Below are 22,147 nucleotides of genomic sequence, written 5' to 3'. Positions count from 1 at the left end.
CCTGAATTATCATGAGAAACTATCTATACCTCCAGTGAGTCTGGCTTCACAGAGTGAAAACTATACAAGGAAGGACAATCCAATATGTTATGTAACTGTCCCAAATCGCCACACTTAATCCCCACTGTCTCAAACAAATTGAAAGAAAAGATTAAACATCTACTTTCACTCTTAAGGACAAGCCTATGTAATAGCCATTGTTCTCCTTATTTCAAAAATGAGACAAAGTCAGGCTGTGAATGGAAGGATCCAATCCCCAGTCTGTTCAACTACAAAACCCCTGACCTTCAGGGTCATCCTTGTCTTCTTCTCATCCTCTGTCAACCTTATATGGACCTTTACCTCCAACACTGATACCTAGCAAATCCTTCCACTACATTATAAATTATTAACCATAAGGTTTAGCATGTTCTCTCTTCCAAGGTATTTAGAACTTTAAAGGAGAAAGAAGCCTGCCCAAGTGGACAAAGCTAACACTTATCACGCATGAGCTCCCAACATTTGCACCAGACAATTTCACATCATCTCCTTATAAACTGACAATAATCTTTGTGAGGTTGAGATCCTCACCTTCTTTTTACTGTGGATCCTTTGACAATATGGAGTAGCCCATTTAAATAGTCTTAAAATAACACTTTTAAATTCATAAAATATAATACATAGAATCTCAAAAGAAACTAGTTACTATGTTTTAAATGCAGTCATTAGAATATTTTAAAAAGCAAATTTGTGATATAGAAACGAATGGGTATTTAAACTCATTAAATAGCAAGCTATAACAGAGACTCTACTAACTACTATACTTAAAAATAGTGATGTTGGGGTGATGGGTTAACAATTCTGATACATGTGTACTGAAATTGAACAATTAAATAAATAGATGGTGGATGGTGGTAGCCACATTTCTCAATATTGAAGTATGAATTTACAGATAAACGAGGAGAAAGCTAAACTAATCTCAGCATTAATGGATTATAGTTGCAGACATCAGTATACACTCAGCTCAATATAGATATAGATAGTTATATATAGAAATGTTTACTGATATGTGTATATACATGGGTTACTATACGTATCTATTTCTTTGTTCTCTCAGTTAAGAGAGCCTAATCAAATAATACCCCATTAGCAACAGCACATCTAGAGCCCAGCTCTTGGTTTCTGTTACTACTCTCCAACAGAAGGAATCAGGGCTCCTCAGAGAAATGACTGATTCTAGGACTGGGGCAGGAAATACACAAAATGAGCCTGGAGCACCTTGTGGTACCAGAAAGTCAGGAAGTGTTAAACACACACACACACATGCATGCTAAACACATATACACACAGATACACAGACACACACAAACTCACACACCCCAAAGGGAGTATGTCAAAGGAGCACAGGCGCCAAAAGCAAAAGCTCCCAATGGCCAGAGCTGGAACAATTCAAACAACAAAATAAAGTAGTATTGGATTATAACCCAAAGGATAAAATAGATATCCACGAGTCTATACTGATATAAATAAATATCAATAATTGAATAAATTAATATTTGGGGGGAAATAGACAACTCTGTGTGGAAGAATTCCAAATATTTTATGTACATACTCTGTCCTCAAGGAGGTGGATCATAACTCTCCACTCTTTGGGTTTGTGCTTCACATAGTGACTTCCTTCCAACAAGTGTAGTGTGGAAGGGGTGGAGGAGTGACTTTCCAGTGGGGAAATCTGAGACACGACCTCAGCCAGGTTATCAAGGTCAACATCAACAGTCAAATCACGTGGATAGCATGGACCCTTGATAAGATGTTATAAAAAAGGCACTTTATCTGGTTGTCCTCCCAATAAACCATAATCCCAGCCTTACCATGAGAAAAGCATTGAACAGTTTACATTAGTGAGGTATGCTACAAAACACTTGATCACTGCTCCTCAAAACCGTCAAGGTTGGGGCTTCCCTGGTGGCACAGTGGTTGAGAGTCCACCTGCCAATGCAGGGGACACGGGTTCGAGCACTGACCTGGGAAGATCCCACATGCCAGGGAGCAACTAAACCCATGAGCCACAACTACTGAGCCCATGTGCTGCAACTACGGAGGCCCAGGCGCCTACAGCCCGTGCTCCACAACGAGAGAGGCCACTTCAATCAGAGGCCGGCGCACTGCAACAAAGAGTAACCCCCGCTCTCTACAACTAGAGAAAGCCCGCGCGCAGCAACGAACACCCAACACAGCCATAAATAAATAAATAAATAAATAAATAAATAAATAAATAAATAAATAAATAAAAAGTGTCAAGGTTATCAAAAACAAGAAAAGCCTGAGAAACTACCACAGCCCAGAGGAGCCTAAGAGGGCTTGATAACTAAATGTAATGTGGTGTCCTGGATGGAAGCCTGAAATGGAATTAAGGACACTAGGCAAAAGCCAAGGAAATCTGAATAAAGTACAGACTCTGGTTAATATTATTTTATTAATATTGGCTCATTAATTGTAAAAAAAGGTACCACACTAGTGTATGGTGTCAATAATAGAGGAAATTGGGAATGAGATATATAAGAACTCTGTATTATCCCCTTAATTTTTCTGTATATCTAAAACCATTCTAAAATAGATATAGTCTATTAGATAAAACAAAAAAGGTAATGATGATTTGATTGTGACATCAGAGTAGTGATACTTTGAGATATCTATAAAACTGCCTTAGGAAATTGTCTGTGATATCTGCTGGGGATATAGGCACAGGTACTCCTAATATTATTGTGGTTTGTTGTCTGCATTTAGATTTAAAGGATATGCTAACTACTAAATTGCAGTTAGAGGTTAGTGAAATTAAAGATGTAATATTCCCATCCAGATTCCACATACACTTTGATACATATTAAGAATCCCCTGCTCTTTGGTGAGGTCTAATTTTATGAAAGTGAAACACAGAGAGATGAATTAGGTTGTTCCAGCTTTTAAAAAGCCCACATTCTAGGGTCAAGAATTCTTACTGAGCCTTGTTGAAACTGTTTGCTACACTACCTCCTAATTTTGGAACTGCTAAACAGAGAGTTGGGAAGGCTTCCTAGAGTAAAAGTACTGCCTTGGCCCTGTGCAATTATACTGTTTAGGTTGCTGGACAAATCCAAGGATAAAACTGGCCTGGACCTAGTGATGGGCAATTCCAAAAGCAAGCTGAATGTGAGAAGTTCACTCAGAGAACCCTAGTGTCAAAGAGCCTCTCTACTTGGGAATGGCTCAACACTGGGAAAATAAACCCTGGTTCAGCTGTAAAGAGAGCACATCCTTGGCCTTTTTTCCCCCTTAAATCCGGAAACTGATGATCTGGTCAGCTTAGGAGAGGGAGGGAGGGAAGGAGGGAGGGAGGAAGATGAGAGAGAGAGAGAAACCTGTTAATAGCTGGTGCCAATTTAAAGAGAGAAGGAAAGGGCTTATTATATACGTATATGCTAATATGATTCTTAAAGCCAATTCTGATCAATCCTTCGGGAAAGAAAGAGATGCAGCCATCTGTTAATGTGGCTTCAGCTTCTTTGTCTTCAAATGTTACAGCTGTCACCAGACCAGCCATTCCACTTGGGGCGAGGCCAGGGGGTTAGAGGGGGAACATCTGTCCACTAAGGACCCCACTAAACAGCAACAAAATCTTGGGGCGACCCCTCTCTCTTTCCTCGAATGCTTTCGCTAGCCGGTCCTACTTCCCCACTCCTTTGGGAGTTTCCTGTTCCATTACGTAAGCAAGAGGGCGAGAGGTCCCAGCTTTCCTAATTGTGAGTGGTTTGGCTGGGTGTGTACGTGCGAGTAACTGTGTGTGTGGGGGGGGGAAGTGGAGCTCGCTACAAGGGGCTTAGAAAAACTAGTCGCCAATTTAAAATATTTTCGGAGTGTTTGAATATCTTAAGAGCTAATCCCACTCTCAAATTCAGCGAAATGAACAATACAGATAAGGAAGATGAAGAGGGTGGAAAACCCACACAGCGGAATGGAGCCGTCCATGCCGCGGGAGTGACAGGGGAGCGCTCAGAGGAAAGGCGCTCTGCAGGGAAAGTCACTCTGGCTCTTCTCTCTCGGTCCACCAGCCGGCGACGCTTCTTCTGTAAAAGCATTCCTAGAAAATAACCCTACAACCGGGAAGGGTAGCGATCGTTGAGCGCAGTTTGCAGGAGCCGGTGCCGGGAGAGGCCCCTCTCCCCCCGCGGCTGGCGCGGAATGTGGCGATCCGGCCAGGGGCGGGGGATGACTTCCGGCGGCCGGAGCTCGGCGCCGGGAGCAGGTGCTGCAGCTGGCAGGTGGGGTGGGGGCCGGCCGAGCTGACCACACACAGACGCGGCGCGGCGGCGCGGCGGCCCCCGGGCAGCCGGCGCCGGGGACATGCGCTGATTCGATCCCTCCGGAGAAGGTAAGCAGCCCGGCTATTATTAGCCTCGGCCACACTGCGCGGTGCTTTCTGCTTGGTTAGTAATGGGGTTTGTAATACAGAGGGAAGAAGGGGAATATCCCTGCCGCCTTCTGCAATGGGAAAAGGAGCAACAACTGAAATTGAAATGTTAATCAGCCAAGTGCTTGAGATTATTGGAGGAGCGGTGTTACTGGGCAAACAAAGAAGGCGGTCAGCCTCTGTAATCTTAAGATAATCAACCATTGCTGTGCTACACTCGCTTAGATATTGAAGAAGATTCCGAATGTAAAATAATTTGAGTTGCACTTTTACGTTGCTACCTTCAACCTTCGCTTGGTTAATTTGTGGTTTGCGAGCAGCAGGTTCTTGTCAGCAGCCTGGAGAAGTAATCGGAAATGTTCCTTCTCCTTTTGCGTTCCTCAGCCTCCTCCCTTTCCAGTTATCAGAATGGGTCTGCACATTTCAACGTCAAACATCCACTTCAATACTGAACCTTTAGAAAGAATCTCAAATTAGAGGAGAAATTTACCTCCTGGAGTTCAGCTTGGGTTGAGCAGCACTTGTCCCCACTTCTCCCTTCATTTACCATCTTCTCTTGTCAATCATTTCATTGATCCCCCCCCCGCCGGGGATGCTGTGCTCATTAACAAACCAGCTCTTGTCAGCTCCTGTCCACCACCTGTGTTCCGTGACTGATTTTTCAAGGACCCAGAAAGGGCATTGCCTTATACCACGTTTGGACTGTTATCTGTGTCCTTCCCCAAAATGCATGGCATGAAAAATCCTTTAAGCCCAGTACCAATATGGTTTCCGATAACTCCCTTCATTGTAGTCACTGCAGCTACCAGATGGGTTTCAAGGACAGCAGAATCTATTGGGGTGTGAGAAAGAGGGCTCTACCTACATATTTTGTGCATAAGAATAGGTGGAAGTAGAAATGCAAATGTCAGTCTATCCCGTTTTTCTTGAAGGTTTTTTAGTCCAGCTAGGTTGTGAGACAGCTAGCTGGGTAGGGTATGGGGCAAGTCCTCCTGCAAAAGCAAGCAGTGTGTTTGTCCTAGGATTCCCCCAATAACCTCAAAAGAGTTTCCAGAGAGACTTTTCCCCCAGGCAGTCAGAAAGCCAGGGGAGGTGGCCAAGGTAAACCTCAGGTTATGTGGGCATCCTCAAGTTAGTCTCCCCTTTTAGGGGTTCTGACCTAGGATTTCCCCACAAACGCTTTGCTCCTGAGCTCAAGTGCCCATTCTTGTTGCTCACCTAGGGATGTACAATTGAATGATATTCTGTGAAATGGTGAAGATTGCTATGGTGGGGATTGCAAATGTGCCACTTCACCAACAGAGAACAGTTGTAATAAGCCAGACTGTGTGGTGTCTGTGTGCCAATATTCCATTTAAAAAGAGGCTTGTTATCTTTAAATCTGAAATTAAAGAGACGGTTTGACTCAAAAGGCCATGGATTTTATTTTAACAAATTAAAATAGGAGATCAATAAAAAAGAGGGCCAGGGTTTATAGCTAGCCTTCTTACTTTTTTTTTGTTTGTTTGTTTGTTTTTTTTGCGGTATGCGGGCCTCTCCCTGTTGTGGCCTCTCCCGTTGCGGAGCACAGGCTCCGGACGCGCAGGCTCAGCGGCCATGGCTCACGGGCCCAGTCGCTCCGCAGCATGTGGGATTTCCCCGGACTGGGGCACGAACCCGTGTCCCCTGCATCGGCAGACGGACTCTCAACCACTACGCCACCAGGGAAGCCCCTTACCTTCTTTTTAAAATATTGCTTTAGAACAAGATACTGGTTCTGAAGAATCATGTTACTTCTATTATATATCGTTATTGTTTTTCTGATTACAAATTCTCTATTTATAGATACACTTTGGAAAGACTTGAGTTGGTTTCTTTGTCTCTATCTTCAGTATATGAGGCAGAAGGAGTGGAGGCGGGTGGGCAAATCCCACTCCAAATGGCCCACTCAGAGAACTGTTCCCCGGACCATGCAAAGCTCTGGACCGAAATTGTTTTGGCTGGTTGTTATTATTATCTTTAAATTTGGTTTGGGTTTGAAAGATTAAATTTTCAATATTCTAAAATTTTGACTCAGGCACACCAAGTAGAAGAGAGAACAAAGAACAAGAATAGCAAAACTGGGCCTCCCTGGTGGCGCGGTGGTTGAGAGTCCGCCTGCCGATGCAGGGGATACGGGTTCGTGCCCCGGTCTGGGAGGATCCCATATGCCGCGGAGCGGCTGGGCCCGTGAGCCACGGCCGCTGGGCCTGCGCATCCGGAGCCTGTGCTCCGCAACGGGAGAGGCCACAACAGTGAGAGGCCCGCATACCGCAAAAAGAAAAAAAAAAAAAAAAAAAAAAAAAAAAAAAAAGAATAGCAAAACTATTTTCCACCTTTCTTACCTAATTGTAAAATATTTAATTATATGAATAATTATTCTGAATAATAAGTGAAAACATATTAAAATAATAATTCATTTTTAAGAAAGTAGCCCAAGGTTTATGAAATACAGGTTAGTGCAATTGATCTTAAGTACAGTAAAAATTTCTGTAATTTTAAAAGGTGTTTTTATGTTGAGTATTAGTACATGAAAATATGCTAATGATGGTTAGAAATTGAAATGTCTGTTACTTGGTTTCTGAAGAAACTGAATTCTTTGGCAAGAAATGGGTCAGGATTAGGGGACTGGAGCCGCCAAAGCCGGCATCATACCTGCCAGTGATTTTATAGGTGAGATGAATGCATTAAGTTATGGATTAGGGTTGGAGAAGCCTTCTGGGGAAGAAAGAAAACAAGATAGAAAATAGAATTTGTTATTTGAGTGCAACTAAGATAATTAAATTTAAGTTGTTTCTGAGTTTGGACTTTGTTATATTTCAACAATTTCTGAGGAAAGTTTCTAAATTCAAAGCCCTAGGTAGAAATAGTTGTATGATTTCCTATCCGAAACTGATTTATGACTCTATTTCCTTTGTTAAAAACGTTTCCCAGAGAAAGGCAAAATTAATTGCCCGGTGTTAAGGAGGAGGAGTAATACCAAATAGAAGGATGTACGCTATTAGTTGCTAAATGCACTGTGGGAACTTTTTTGTAGATTTGACAAGATAGAATTGAAATCAATCTGTTGCTTTCCAATCACGTAAAAAAAAAACATTTAGTCTGGTGGGTGGTCAGTGTTATCAGTAATTTAAGACTTGAGTACCGATTTAGGATTCAAAGTTGCTTCTCCTTACAAAAGGCATTTTCTGGTGCTGCATTACTGCCATTAGCTACAATTGAAATAGACTTATCCTGAGATTTTGAAAAACAGAAAGAGAAATAGTAGGATTAATAAGGCTTTGCCTCCACTGAGAATGGGTAGAAAAAGTGCTATTTTGAAAGTTATCAATGGCCTCTTAATTGCCAGATTTCTGCGCTGTTTCAACCTGCTCTTTATGTCTTTATTTTTAAGTTCTCTTCTAAGTTCTTTTTTAAAAATTTTACTGCTTAGTGTTTTATTCACTAAAATAGCATTTTTAATTGAAGTAGAGTTGATGTGTAATATTATATAAGTTACAGGTGTAAAATATAGTGACTCACAATGTTTAAAGGTTATACTCCATTTATAGTTATTCTAAAATATTGGCTATATTTTCTGTGCTATGCAATATATCCTTATAGCTCATTTTATAATAATAGTTTGTACCTCCTAATCTCCTATCCCTGTATTGTTCTTTTTTTTAAATTAAATACTTGTGTTCAAAAGTATTGTTAATAAGTAATATATAAAGAGATATCTCTTTATCTAGTTTCTCACTAATCCCCTTAAATTACCTCATGACCAGCCTAAAACAAGTGCTGTTTATTTCTAGTTTGTGCCTCATGATATCACGACTATATGTCTTCATTTGTTCCTTTCACTCACCCTGCTACACGTTGCAACCTTGCTCACAGCATACACTGCCTCTTCCATGAACCCTTCCCCATACCCACCTTCCTTCTCATTTCAGATGTGTTTCTCCCTTGTCTAAATTCCTATGGCACTTCCTATTTTGGTCTATCCTTTAGTCTGAACATGATTTGCTGTTGTAAAATAACCCTAGAGAGCAGAGTCTTTGACTAACGACTTTTTATTACCTGCAACTCATAATACAGTGCCTAGCTATGTATATGCAAAGTAGATGTTCAGCAGTTTGATGTTAGTGAAGAAATTAGCTATTATTTTCCAGGGGTGTATATCCACCTACTCTGATATCCAAGTTAGGCTCTAAATAATGTGTGCAAGTACATTTTAGTTTAAAATCCCTATATAATAATATAGTGAAAGTACATTCAAACAGTTATATTCAACAAAAGTTATTGTGAGCTTACATGCCCTTAAGTGGATATTGGCTCATCCGTATCAAAAAGCATAGTAAGCATTACAAAAGAAAACTTCAAAGAAGACATTGTACCAGCTTTCAGTATGCTTTCATTCTACTGAAAACAAGTAAGCAGGGGAAGATGTCTTGCATAAGTAAGTACTAGTCTTAAAGCGCTCTGCTAGGTACTTTCATCTATGGTGTATAATTTCATCCTGCTACTATATGCTAATTTTACGCTGAGACTCAGAGATCTTACCTAAATGGCAGAGATTCTTTCCACATTCACATGCTGTTCTTTGAAGTGTTAACGAGTGAAGGAAAACTATAAAACATAATCAGGGTAGTTTAAAATGGTTTTGTGATCAGGCTTTCCAGTGCTTTTTAAACTTTTGGGTCTTAACATCCCCTTTAATAATTCAATAAAGGCTATGCATCCACCCCCCAAGTACATACACAACACACATACACAGAATTTTGCCTGTAATTGCAGGTGTTTGCGGACCTAATAAAGCCCTCCTTTGCAAATGCTTTAAGGACATCTACGCTGGGCTCAGTTGTTCTTTTTGCTTGTTCTATGCTTAACATTTATTTTTGTACCTATTAAAATTAAACAAATTATTATCTGTTATAGTTGAGGTATAAACCTAAGCAGCTTCGTACTTTACAACTTTTCTTTTTGCATTTTTGTATTCTGTCCTCTCTCACACAAACACACACATTTATATAAATGAGATCAAATAATACTTTTCTGTGAAGAGAATGCTTAGAATTTATTCTTAACGATTTTTCTATATATCACACGTCAGTGTTAGCTATAGTCATCATGTTGTACATTATGTCCATAGTATGTATTTATCTTACAATTGGAAGCTTGTACCTTTGACCGTCTTCCTCCAACTTCCCCTCCCCTGACCCTCTGTCTCCTGTAACCACAGGTCTGATCTCTTTTTCTATGATTGTTTTCTTTTTTTTTAGGTTCCACACATAAGTGAGATCATATAGTGTTTGCCTTTCTTTCTCTGACTTATTTAACTTAGCATAAAGCCTTCAAGGTCCATTTCTGTTGTCTCAAATGGTAGCATTTCTTTGTTTTCTTACAGATGAATAATATTTCAGTGTGTGTGTGTGTGTGTGTGTATACCTATAATATGTATATACCTATAAATATATAAAACAACCTCTTTACCCATTTGTCCATCAGTGGGCACTTAGATTGTTTCCATGTCTTGGCTATTATAAATAATGCTGCTATGAACATGGGGGTGCAGATATCTTTTTGAGTTAGTGTTTTCATTTTCTTTGGATATATTCCTAGAAGTGGAGTTGCTAGATATATGTAGTTCTAGTGTTAATTTTTGAGGCTCCTCCATACTGTTTTCCATACTGGCTTTACCAATCTACAATCCCACCAACAGCACAAGGGTTCCCTTTTCTCCACATCCTCACGAGCATTTGTTATCTCTTGACATTTTTGAGGATGACTGTTCTAACAGGTGTGAAGTAATATCTCAATGTGGTTTTAATGTGCATTTCCCTAATGACTAGTGGTATTGAGCATCTTTTCATGTACCTGTTGGCTTTTCGTGTGTCTTCTTTGGAGGAATGTCTATTCGGGTCCTTTGCTCATTTTTTTAATTGGGTAATTTTTTTTTTTTTTGCTATTGATTTGTATGAATTTTTAATTTATTTTGGATATTAACCATTATCAGATATATGGTTTACAAATACGTTTTTCCCATTCTATAGGTTGTCTTTTCAATCAGTTTGTTGATTTGTTTTTGTTTTTGCTTGCTGTGCAGAAGCTTTTTAGTTTGATGTAGTTCCATTTGTTTATTTTTTATTTTGTCGTTTGTGTTTTCAGTGTCATATCCAAAAAGTCATTACCAAACCCATGTAATGAGCTTTATTCCTATGTTTTCTTCTGGCAGTTGCATAATTTCAGGTCTACATTTGAGTCTTTAATCCAATTCAAGTTAGTTTTGTGAGTGGTATAAGATATTGGTCCAATTTCATTCTTTTACATGTGAATATCCAATTATCCCAGGGTTCCCTCGTATGTAACTTCTCTCTTTTCTCTTGCTGGTCTTAAAATTCTTTCTTTGTTTTTGACTTTTGGTGATTTAATTGCAATGTGTCTCAGAGTAGCCCTATTTGAGTTCAACCTGTTTGGGCTTGTTTGGGCTTCATGGATATGGATGTCCATTTCTCATCCTAGGTTTGGGAAGGTTTCATCCATTATTGCTTTAAATATACTTTTTTTCCCTTTCTCTCTCTCTTTTCTTTTTCTGGAATTCCCATAACATGAACATTGTTTACTTTGTTGTGTCCCATAATTTCCATAGGCTTTCTTCACTCTTTTTATTCTTTTCCTTTTTGTTCCTTTCACTGGGTAATTTCTAAAGTTCTATCCTCCAGTTTGCTGATTCTTTCTTCTGCATGGTCAAATCTACCTTTGAAACTTTTTATTGAATTCTTCAGTTCAGTTATTGTATTTTTAAAATCTAGTGCCCCTGTTTTTTTGATGTTGCTATTTCCTTGTCAAACTTCTTGTCTTGTTCATGCATTGTTTTCCTAATTTCACTTAGCTGTCTGTGCTTTCTTGTAGTTCACTAAACTTCCTTAGGAGGATTATTCTGAATTCTTTGACAGTTCATAGATACTCTTTTTTTTTTTTTTTTTTTTTTTTTTTTTTTTTGCGGTGTGTGGGCCTCTCACTGTTGTGGCCTCTCCCGTTGCGGAGCACAGGCTCTGGACGTGCAGGCTCAGCGGCCATGGCTCACGGGTCCAGCCCACTCTGTGGCATGTGGGATCCTCCCGGACCAGGGCACGAACCCGCGTCCCCTGCATCGGCAAGCAGACTCTCAACCACTGCGCCACCAGGGAAGCCCAGATCTTTATTTTTTTAAGGTCAGTTATTGGAGTTTTATTGGTTTCCTTTGGTGGTGTCATATTTGCCTAATTTTTGTGATCCTTGATTCCTTACTTTGGTATCTGCATATCTGAGTAATTGGGCTCTTCCTCCAGACTTTACTGGGTATTATATTCAGTAGTAGTAGTAGATGGGGCTATGAAGTAGTTTCCTGGCAGAGAATCAGAGCTTGTATAGGACCTGGCTCTGGACAGGACCCAGAGCCTGTATAGTTCATTGTTTGGGAACCCAAATCAGGCCAGAGTGTGCACTTAATTCCCTGGTCAGGTGAGGGCACTGGTTTTGCCCTGCAGATGGGGGAGGCCACAGGCTGTGCTGTGTGTTCAAGTGCCACTGTATCTAGGGCTGTTTAATGGGCTGTACAGCTTCCCATGTTCTCTGGTTAGGTTCCCCAGCTGGACATGCTGAAGGCTGTATTCAGTGATGAGTAGGGCTATGAATTAGATTTCCTGCCTGGGTGCAGCAGGAGAAGCAGCTCTAAAGCCAGTAAAGCTCTTTGTTGTCTTAACTCAAGCTGATCCACACTCCACGTTCTGTGGCTGAACAAGGCCACTGGCTTTGCTTTGCAGACTATCAGCTCTGCCTACCCTTCTCTAGGCTTGAGCACTGCTGGGCCGCACAGTTTCTAGGAGTTGTCACCAATCCTTCTAGTCAGATGGGCCAGGAAGACACTCTCCACAGCAGATGGGATGGGGCTAGTCCCAGTTCCTTTGCCTGGGTGGGATGAGGAGGGGCCGCTCTAGGCTACTCTTAATTTCTCAAACAGGCTCCCCAGTTGGGAGGAGCTGGGAGCTCCTCTCAGCCTTGGATATGAATTAATCTCCCTGCCTGTGCATGGTACCGGATCCCTCCACACCTGATACTGGCTCTGCTTTGTACCAGAGCCAGTGATGAGCTCTGGCTGCCTGCCTCTTGGCTGGAGCACGACTGGGCCAAATAGCTTCCAGGATTTATTGCCAGCCCTTTTGGTCAGATGGCCAGAAGACACTGTCCACAGTGGGTGGGCTGTGACTCTGCTCTTTCCCTGGCTATGGGCAAACCAGGTTCAAGGGCCAGATGCGTATCAGGTGGATCTGTAGCCTGAATTCCCTGGTTGTAGTGCCCCGCCAACCTGGCTCTGTAGATAAGCAAAGATGCCCGTTGTGATCCCCACTTGGGCACTGCAGGTATGAATTCCATCGGTCACAATCCACGTGCTGGCTGCTGCATGCCCCTTCCCCCTTCGTCACAGCCCGACTTGTAGTGGTCAAGCCCTGCAGACTCCCCTGCAGCCCCAGTGGAGCAGGTTAGAGCAGCGGCTCCCACAAAGCAGCCCCGATGCTAGTGGTGGAGCTTGCCGTCCCCCAGTTCTCTTCTCCTACTGGAGGAGCCAGAGGTTCACGGGAGGCCTCACCCATGGTGCTCCACTGGCCTGGGGGAGGGGCAGCGTGGTCAACGTGTAGCTCCTTCTCTCACCCTTCGAATGCAGTCTGTCTTGGTCTCTGTGGTGCACGGGGGTGCTTCAGCCTCACCTCCACGTTCTAGGATTCTCTCAAATAGTGTCCTGTTTCCAAATAATTGTTAGTTGTTCCTCCTGGGGTGGGGGGACGCGGAGCCAGGAATGACCTTGGTGATGTCACCCCACTCTGGGCTTACCTTGACAATATGTGTGTTCTTTATAGCCCAGACATTTCTGGTACTTGAAATGAGGTTCTCCTTTTATTGTTCTCCCTGCTTTAGGACCTAAAATGGGAGCTCTTCCTTAGCACTGGCACAAAGGCTGCTGAGATGACTAGGAAGCAAGTGCCAAGGAGGATAGTGAATCAAAGAACCTTGATTCATGGAAAAGGAATCCCAGAAGGAGCTCTAAACGTTACACATTCCAAAGGATTTATTCAGGGTTTTCCAATCAAAATCATTTTTACAAAAAAGAAACAGTTCTCAGACTTCGAGTAGTATACTGCCAAGTACGTGGAAGAACATTGCCAGCAGTTGAGTGGTGTGGTCTGCTTTGAAATATATTCAGTTTTCTTAGGATGGACATATGTCTACTTCAAAGTTACTATTTCTTTCTAGTAATGCTGTCTACAGTAATATATTTGCTTTTTCCAAGTTCAGAAAACAATGACATCCCTCCCAGGTTCTAAAACAATTACCAGCATAAAAATACATTAAAATTTTTCGCTGATACTTAAGGAAACCAGTACTAGCTAGCATTCCTACTGATGCTAGCATTCAAAGAGAGGCGTGACAAAACCATTAATCTGGAAGAAACCGGGTTGGAAAGATGGAGAGCAAGAACTCAAGAGGACTACTTAAGCTGTTGCTTTCTTTACATGTCCCCAAATATGATAATAACCGTATAAGCTCCTAAAATAAGTGCAATTTTATGCAAACTTCATAGTATGCCTAGTAGGAGGTAAATTTTTACTTTATTTTATAGTATATTTTTATTTTTTATTTTGGTAAAATGTCCCATAATGTAAAATTTACCATTTTAACCATTTTTAAGTGTATCATTTATTGGTATTAAGTACATTCACAATGTTGAGCAACCATGACCATTATCCATTTTAAGACCTTTCTTATTATCCCCAACAGAAACTGTACTCACTAAACAATAACCCCTTATTTCTCCCCTCCCCTTAGCCTCTGGTTAACTCTATTCTGTTTTCTGGGTTTATAATTTGCCTATTCTAACTACCTCATATAAGTGGAATCATACAATAGTTGTCCTTTTCTGTCTGGCTTCTTTCACTTAACATAGTGTTTTCAAAGTGTATCCATGTTATAGCATGTAGCAGCATTTCATTCCTTTTTAAAGCCATACAATGTATAGTGATTTTTAGTTGCAAAACACTTTTAGTACATTGTGTTTCTATTATATTAATGATATCTAGCATATATCACTACCATATTACCTTTAGTAGATGCCCAGTAATGTGTACTATGAGTGAGCCATAATTTCATTCAGTCAAAACCCATTGATAAACATTTATTAAGTTCCAAACAGTTTTATGATTTCAAGAAATGTGGTAATGGACATAGAGGTTCATGTCTTTATGTGCTGGAGCTTTTACTTTTGACGGAAGAATTCTTGGAGTGGCATGGAATGGTATTGTTAGGTCAGAGATTATGCAGAAACATTTATCATTTGAATACATACATTTACTATAAAAACCATCAACTTCTTCAACAGATAATATTCCTGTAATTTATGTAACCATTTATGACCATCTTAAAAATGAATGCAAATAATATAAGGGAATCCACTTCATGTGATTTGAGCAAGGAAACATTCTCACTTTTTTCATTTCTAGTTCATGGAAGAAAATTCCTATACCCAAGTATTGAAATATTTCAAGTCTCTGGATCACACATTTCATCATTTCAAAAATATTACGGAGTACATCACGGATGTCAGTCAAGTCTTGTAACAACAGTGTAGAAAACTAGTAACATTTATAGCTAGTTTTTTTTTAAGCTTCAGCAATGGATCATTTCTATCCAGCCTAATCTGAAATTTTAATTAGATTAATTTTTAAAATAAAAAAGATTAATTTTTAATCTAAAACTATTTTTAGTTCACATTTATGTACCTGCATTATGGTAAATCTTTTATCTTGTTGTTTTTTTTTCTTAGTTTCTCTTTAGAGTATCTTTTAAAATTTATTTTTAAACAGAATAATTAAAGCCCAAAGATGAGAATGTCTCATTTAAGCTAAACTAAAGAATGTTGGAATAGCTGAAGTATGAACACAATTGGCACAACTTTTCACTACCCTCCATAGAAGAAGACTGTTTTGATTTGCATGGTCCAAGAAAGGAGAAACAGATAACTTGCTGGGGATTGCATCCTGCTTTACTTAAATTAGACATTAACAGGCTAAAAGGGCAAGGATGAAGCAACATGTTTATAACATAGTTTTGCAAAGCTACTTAAAGGTGAAGGGTTGCAAGAACACAGACAGACACACCCTCGACATTTCACAACAATATTTTAAGGTATGCCTTTTCTTTGGTTGATAGGGATGGAGGGGCCTATTAATAAACATTTCTCCTATTTACTTTTGTCTTTATTGCTGTCTCATCAAACCCTCATTTAAAAACAGACATAAAACAAATAAGCATTCTGACTTTTGCCGAATAAGCACCAACAAGCTCACATCTTAAACAACGGACTGCAATGGCGATGAGACTGAGGATGCTTGGTCATTGCAACAGTGGCAGCAACACGACCTGCTTTGTTCCCTCTGTTGTGCACTGCGGAGTCTGAGTATAGAGAGAAGCCAGTGATACCTTTAGGCCATTCCTTACACTCCTCTCCATGCTCTTTCACACTCAGGTTCTCTGGTCATCTCAGGGTAGTGAAACACCACCAGGATGCTAATACCCTCTATCCACTCACACAACTTAATGCTTCTGACACTTGCAGAAATAATGTCGAATCTGAATTGGTGGTACCCAATAGAGTCACTAAGAATAATCCGTCAGACTCACCAAATCCAAATTCAGATTTAAAGGCCATCAAATTTCAAAGATAACGAAGATTTTAAGATTTCAATATTTGTTATATATGGTCATATGTAAAAATTTAGAAAAGTAAAATTACATGTTTAGCTTTTTAATTATAAGCTATATTCACTGGAGAATTAATGCATTTTTAAAAGAATTCATTCTGAAAAGATTACATTAGCACTTTTTTTAAACCACTACCCTCAAAAATAAATTGTGACAAATCATTGTTCACCCAAGTTTATCTATCTGTCATCTCAAGGAAGTGAGTTGTTCTTGGGGAGATTGCTTTCATCTAATTTGTGCTTTTCTGCAGTGGATCAAGCTGAAATGAAATGGGGCTGACATTCTTAACTATTATTTCGGGCCCACATTTACCAGAATTACCTAATGATCAGTACCGAAGAGTTTTATAATAAATAAATATGTATGTACTGAGAGTCTCCACTGATAAAAGTTAGTTGAGACATGGCTGGTGATCCCATAGAAGAGATATCTAGCTTATATTTCTTACATCATCTCCATAGGAGAAAGCAATCCAGGATTGCAAAGCAAGGCATGAGACAGTAGCATTTGGTGTATTCTATAAACGTTTAGATTTCTCGGGAGCTCATTGGTATTATATATTGTGGTGAGCACTCAAATGTAAACTGTTACTTTAAAATAGTAAAATATCAAGACCGTAAAAATTCCTGCAACTTAAATGGTCAGTTTGGTATTTGGCTTTATTATAGGCATTTGCAAGATATTTATTAAACAACGAAATGAACCAATACCAGTTAATTTTGAAAACTGCCTTCCTAATACAAAAGAATTGGTATTCTACACAAGTTCCTTGTGACTATTTTTGTAGGTGTGGTGGGAATGAATTATGGATGGCACTACCCTTTCTCCTGTTTCTTGTCTGAGGTTTTGGTAAGGTGCAAATTAGAGGTGATGGACCTTAAAGTTTGAGCAGTTCAAGACACTCAACCAGTAAGTCAGAAAGAGAAAGACAAATACCATATGCTAACACATATATATGGAATCTGAGAAAAAAAAAATGTCATGAAGAACTTAGGGGTAAGACGGGAATAAAGACACAGACCTACTAGAGAATGGCCTTGAGGATATGGAGAGGGAGAAGGGTAAGCTGTGACAAAGTGAGAGAGTGGCATGGACATATATACCAAACGTAAAATAGAAGCTAGTGGGAAGCAGCCGCATAGCACAGGGAGATCAGCTCAGTGCTTTGTGACCACCTAGAGGCATCGGAAAAGGAGGGTGGCAGGGAGGGAGATGCAAGAGGGAAGAGATATGGGAACATATGTATAACTGATTCATTTTGTTATAAACCAGAAACTAACACACCATTGTAAAGCAATTGTATTCCAACAAAGATGAAAAAAAAAAAAAAAACAGTGAGTAGAATTCAAATAAGTACTAGTAGATATAAAAATAATAAAAAATAAATTTTGGCAATAAGATAAATAAATAAATAAACACACTCAACCAAGCACAGTCCATTTTCCCAGGACAAGAAAACATATGACATTACTCTTCTTTTTTCAACCACAATGGATTTGAACTTTTAGAAAATTGAAAATGCAAGATACAGATTTTATTGTTTTTAAGTAATTTATTTATTTATTTATTTCTGGTGGTGTTGGTTCTTCGTTGCTGTGCATGGGCTTTGTCTAGTTGTGGGGAGCTGGGGCTACTCTTCATTGCGGCGCGGGCTTCACATTGCGGTGGCTTCTCTTGTTGCAGAGCACGGGCTCTAGGGCACACCGGCTGCAGTAGTTGCGACGCACGGTCTCAGTAGTTGTGGCTTGCGGGCTCTAGAGCACAGGGTCAGTAGTTGTGGCGCATGGGCTTAGTTGCTTTGCGGCATGTGGGATCTTCCCAGACCAGGGTTCGAACCCATGTCTCCTGCATTGGCAGGTAGATTCTTAACCGCTGCGCCACCAGGGAAGCCCAAGATACAGATTTTCATAAGAAAATATTAGTCAACAGTTCTCTTATCTCTATGTCTTTTTCTATCTCATTGATTGTGAAGAATACACTCATAGAGAAAGCAAAATCTACATCAGTTGAAAATTTTTTCCACCTGCATGCATGTTATAGTGGATGTGTAACATCTCCACAGGGTTTGTGAAATCACTATTTCACCACAAAAATTAAATATGACCCTAAAATGATCTGACACTAATTAGTCCATTGAATAAGGGGAGGAGGATTGGCATCTTGGTCATTGTTTAGAAGAAAAAAAAATCATTAACCTGTTAGGCAAAATACTTGTCTTTAAAATATCCCTTAATAAATATAATAGAAAATGAAATAAAATGGCAGTACAGTGTTATGAAAGGAAAGCAATTGGGTTGATCTCAAAGTGAGTATAAAAATCAATGTTTTTTGTTTAGTTTGTTAATAATTTTATTCTTAGAGCTCTCAGGCAGCTAGCTTTTGGTCATTTTTAAGATCAATCGAAAAGTCTAAACATTATTTTTAAGGTATGCAGCTCACAAGGCCCTCCTCTCCTCCTTTCTCTCTTTCTTTTAATCTTTTAGTTTATTTTGGGGAGTTTTGGCTACCATTTATGTTCTAATCATGTTTTTCAGGAAGTGAATTTGAACTTTGAACCTCACCTAGTTTGAATCCTACCTCTATTGTTTTCTATCTCTATGACTTAGGGTAAGTTATTTAACCACTGTGAATTGTTTCTGGATATTTAAAACAGGAAAATCACAGGGTTGTTGCGAAGATTAAAGAAGATAACATAAAAGGGAACTTACTGCAGTGTTTGAGACATAGTAAGGGTTAGTAAACATTTCCAGTTTTTATCTTTCTAATTCTCGTGAGCAGTTTACAATGAGATCTCATTACCACAGATTTTCCCTAAAATTATGAACCTTTTCCCACCCCTCTCCATTTTAAAGCAAACCTTGAAATGACTGAACCTCATAGGAAGATGTCTCAATGCAGGTAATCCCAGTAGCAGGAGAGGTTGAAGCTACCACAATGCAAAGTTGTCAGGCTCTGATCTGGCAGTAGCTGTGGGAATTAGTCTTAGCTTCTATTTTTAACTCTGCAAGGAGTTGATTGGATGACCCGGGAGAACTCACGTGGCATCTTATTTTCTTTCTGAATTTCTTTCCGCATCTTATTTTCTTTCTGAATTGTACCATTTGTCTAATCACTCTTTTCACTGACTCATTATCAGAAATGATATCAAGGTTGTTGAATAAGGGTGTTGATTTCAGAAGTAATGTTATAGAAAATGGGAATTGTTCCCTTTCTTAAAAGCAATAGTTGAGAATTTTATTTTATTTTTTCTGATACAGTATTGAAGTTCCTGGGAGAGGGCAACTTTAATTTATGAAGAGTTGTTAACATTCACTTCCTCTAACAAAAGCCTTTAAAGGTAATACTACTAATTATCTGCCTTGTACCCCAGTCTTTGTTTTTAAATATGTAACTGTTGAAGTTTTTTAATGTTAATCAGTATCATTAAGTTGTCCAGAAAGGAAAATTAATCTGTTACTCCATTGTACGTCATATACAAAGGAATCTTCTTGGTATATGATATCTTTCTATTTGACTGAATCTCAATGAATTTAGAGAGTACATGTAAGAATTTTAATATTCAGAGTCTTGTTCATAAACGTGCACTACTGAGTAGATTCAATCACTAGCGACAACTTTAAACTGAAATCAGAAATAGAGCCTCAGTTAACGTGAAAACTTTAGTACCAGGAACACCTGCCTGTGGAAACTGCACTGTTAGCACACAGATGAGCTTTAGTATGAGAACAGTTTTGGGGCCTCCCTGGTGGCGCAGTGGTTGAGAGTCCGCCTGCCAATGCAGGGGACGCGGGTTCGTGCCCCTGTCCGGGAGGATCCCACATGCTGCGGAGCGGCTGGGCCCGTGAGCCATGGCCACTGAGCCTGCGCGTCCAGAGCCTGTGCTCCGCAACGGGAGAGGCCACAACAGTGAGAGGCCCGCGTAATGCAAAAAAAAAACAACAATATTGTTGGGCTTGAAAAGCACATAATTTTACATTTTTTTCTTATTTGGCTTTTTATCATTATGTGGACCATTTAGGTCTAAGGAAACAAGTACAAAAACTGCCTAAAGCCTTCCATTTAATATGTAAGCCATAGTTGTCCACAAGAGAGAATTTTGTGGTGATCAACAACTCTAGCCAAATCGGCAATAATTTATTTCAGTTGGTAGAGTCTAATCATGTGTACCTAACTATGTTCTTTTAAGTAAAAAGTGTAAAACATTTTTAGTAGCAAGTTTGTCCTGAATTTCCAAGTCAATATTTTTAATCCCTGTTTGAATACTGAATTCATTAGCTATTCACCAAAGGCTTGAGGCATAGATTTTGGGCATAGTCTGCCTCTAAGAAGAGATGTAGCAAACAGTCTAAATTCCTGTTTGAAATATACATGTGCATACACATATATTATACAAAAATTTATATACAGACATTTCCCGAATTACAGTGGTTCGACTTAGCGATTTTTCAACTTTACCATGGTGTGAAAGTGATACTCGTTTAGTAGAAACTATAGTTTGAATTTTTTCATTTTTTCAAAGTCTACTTTGAATTTAGAGTAGAAACTATACTTTTCCCAGACTACTGATATGCAGCATGATGTTCTCTTGTGATGCTGGGCGGCAGCAGCAAGCCACTCCTCCCACTCAGCGACTCGATCACAACTGACACACTTAACAACCGTTCTGGTTTTCACCTTCAGTACAGTATTCAATAAAACAAATGAGATATTCAACAGATTATTATAAAATAGGCTTTGTGTTAGATGATTTTGCCCAACTTTAGGCTAATGTGAGTGTTCTGAGCACATTTAAGGTAGACTAGGCTAAACTATGACGGTTGGTAGATGGGGTGTACTATAAGCATTTACAATTTATGATATTTTCAGTTGATGATGGGTTTATCAGGATGCAATGCCATAGTAAGTTAAGGAAGATGTGTGTTTTATGTGTATTATATATATTAATTATATTATCCAATTATGTGTATAAATATATATATGCATATATGTGCATGTATATATGTCTGCTTTCATGAACATTTGCCTTCTATTTCACATATTTGATTATATTTTTTATTTTTTTATTTGGTTATATTTCAAATAAAGAGACAAGTTCTTCGAGAAGCATTTGAAGAATCTTTGTTTCCAGAGTCAAGTTTTGCAAAGAAAACTTATTTTTTCACTAGCTGTTTATTTTTCAATAGTTAAAAAAATATTTTAAAATTTCAAAGTGATTCTTTAATATATGAATACGAATATGTATTTACCTCAGGTGCTATATATGTTATTTATACATATGTGTATTTATATATATTTAAATGTTTTTAAACCTGATCTTACTGGGTTATGTCTACTATCCAATTATGTGAGAATAGTGATATTGTTGCCTTTCAGCTTGGAACATGCTTCTGTTTCATTTGATTATATTTTATCCATTAAGTGCTCTGGCCTTCCATTAGCTCTTTTGCTTTGAGGAATACATTTTATAGTGCATTAGAAATATTCTTCTCTTTTTCATGCCATAATTTTCCAGTGTCTCGCAAAATCGTAATTTGGAATGTTCTGACTTGAATAGTGTTTCAGAATAGAGACTTGTCCCTTTTGGAATCATCAGATCTGTTGGTTAGGTACAGTATTTCTTATTTTTTCTGTTGGGGAAAGGGAGGAAGGAAACTGCACTATGGAATGTTCCAGTTTTTTTTTTTTTTTTCTTACGCTTATACCAAAAAAATGCACTCTTCTAGTAAAACTAGAAACATGAGAGTGGCAGTTACATAGTTCCAAATTAGGACAACCTAATATACTGTAATTTTTTCAAGTAAGAGAATAACCCAGGTAGTATACTATTAACTAGATTTTTAAAAATAGCCATTTGTTGATGAATAATTCTATTCTTTTTCCATTCTTAGTTTCATAACATTTTTACACAAAGGTTTATATTAACAAATG

At 39.1% G+C, this 22,147-nt stretch overlaps 1 long non-coding RNA gene across 1 annotated transcript in view; it reads left to right on the top strand.

The window, feature by feature from the left end:
- Positions 1 to 4,227: 4,227 nt before the first annotated feature.
- LOC309807110 overlaps positions 4,228 to 22,147 on the top strand; it is a 92,415-nt gene continuing 74,495 nt past the window's right edge. The window contains exon 1 of the long non-coding RNA XR_014294510.1: positions 4,228 to 4,387. This is a non-coding gene — a long non-coding RNA (uncharacterized lncRNA). The remainder of the gene's footprint in view (positions 4,388 to 22,147) is intronic.

This window comes from Mesoplodon mirus (genome assembly GCF_964341445.2).
Source record: "Mesoplodon mirus genome assembly, chromosome: 7".
In the NCBI taxonomy this organism is placed as follows: domain Eukaryota; kingdom Metazoa; phylum Chordata; class Mammalia; order Artiodactyla; family Ziphiidae; genus Mesoplodon; species Mesoplodon mirus.
The sequence above is the reverse complement of the archived record's forward strand: the minus strand, read 5'-3'. Positions and strand labels throughout refer to the sequence as shown.